The sequence below is a fragment of the Hylobates moloch genome, unplaced genomic scaffold (genome assembly GCF_009828535.3).
Source record: "Hylobates moloch isolate HMO894 unplaced genomic scaffold, HMol_V3 SCAFFOLD_3, whole genome shotgun sequence".
In the NCBI taxonomy this organism is placed as follows: Eukaryota; Metazoa; Chordata; class Mammalia; order Primates; family Hylobatidae; genus Hylobates; species Hylobates moloch.
In genome coordinates, this window is record NW_026652278.1 from 80,581,099 (window position 1) to 80,582,798 (window position 1,700).

At 45.8% G+C, this 1,700-nt stretch overlaps 1 pseudogene; it reads right to left on the reverse strand.

The window, feature by feature from the left end:
- Nucleotides 1-637: 637 nt before the first annotated feature.
- LOC116479086 (large ribosomal subunit protein eL8-like) lies at nt 638-1,420 on the reverse strand (annotated as a pseudogene).
- Nucleotides 1,421-1,700: the final 280 nt, after the last annotated feature.

The following is a 1,700-nucleotide window of genomic DNA, read 5'->3' on the forward strand; positions in this document are numbered from 1 at the left end:
GAAGTTAATATTACTTGATGGGATCTGAGCTCTGCACTGTTTCTCTAGCACCGGGCAGCTGTTGAAATCTCTGATCAGTGCCCGCTTTCCTCTGGATTCCTTGGAGTCTTGCCCTGTACTGGTGCAGCTTAGGAGTCAGCCAAGAATTTGAGAGGAGTTATATACAGATTTGGGGGTTCTCCCTCTGTAGGTCTCTTCTTTCTGGAATTCCTCCCCTCTCCTCAATTTTAGCTGCTCTGGAAGCCCTGATTCTGGCCTGATTCTTCATCCCAGCCTGTTGGCCTCTTTCTGCTGGAGTTGTATCCACACCTCACCCCACTCCCACCTACATCACTCCAGACCCCCAGCACCACAGAGTCTGGGGAATAACCTCAGTTACTGATCAGAATCAGTTCTTTAAATGTTTAACAACATTTATTGAATAATCAATACTTTATTCACAGTTTAAAAGTGTAGCTCTGTCATATTTAGGTGACTAGATGTGCTGATTTGTTTCTGATGTCTGTTCGTTCTGTTCCCTTAATCTGTTTATTTATCCTTCTACTAGTCTCACAATGTTTTATTATAGTAATTTTCTTGAAGGAAAATTTGTATTATTTTAATTATTTTTATGTACAGAAAACTCAACAATATACATTTAACCCAGTTGAGTGGCAAGTTCTTTAGCCTTTGCCTTTTTCAGCTTGGCGATGCGAACCACAGACTTGGGACCCACGACATTGCTGCCCCAGTGACGGCGGATGTCATCGTATCTGTCGTTGTAATTGGTCCTGACAGCTTTCACCAGCTTAGCCAAAGCGCCTTTGCCTTCCGAGTTAACCTGTATGAAGCTAACAGTGGTGCGGGTCTTCCTGTGGACTAGATGGCCCAGTCTTGCCTTCCCCTTGATAATGCAGTAAGGGACCCCCATTTTACGACACGGGGCAGGCAAGAAGACAACCAGCTCAATGGGATCCACGTCGTGTGCAATCACCATCGGCTGGGCTTTCTTGTTCTTCACCTAGGTGGTGACGGTATTAACTCCTGCTTGAAGGACAGATGGTTTCTTAGTGGGGATGTCCCCTTTGCCAGCAGCTTTCTTCTCGGCCAGGGCCAACAGCCTCTGCTTCTTCTCTTGCTTTGTCTCTGGTCTGTACTTGTGAGTAGCTGTTTGGTGGTCCAGGGCCTGGGTGAACTGGTTAATCGCAGAAGGCACTTTCAGCTGCTTATAGAGGATGGCTCTCTGCCTCTGCAACCTGATATAGCGGGGCCATTTCACAAAGCGGGTGAGGTCTCTTTTGGGCTGGATGTCCCGTCCAGTGACAAAATTCTTAGGCCTTTTCTCAAACGGAGGATTCACCACTTTCTTGGCCTCCTGCTTCTTCACGACAGCAGAGGCCGGAGCGATCTTCTTCCCTTTGGCCTTCTTTCCTTTCGGCATCTTGGGCGGCAGGAGGAGAGACCATTACAGTAATTTTACGGTACTTATTTTATTTGTGTCTGGCAAGACATGGGCCTCTGCTTGTTCTTCTTCTTTTTTTTTTTTTCTTAAATTTTCTCCAGGATTTTCATGTATTTAACCCTGAAGATGACATTTACAATTAACTTCTCAGGTTACAGACACTGTTTGTGCTTATGTTCATACTGCATTAGAGGAAAGGTTATTTTGAGAACCTGGATACCGTACGGTGCTTTGGAACTCGTGGGAGAGTACAGGGGAC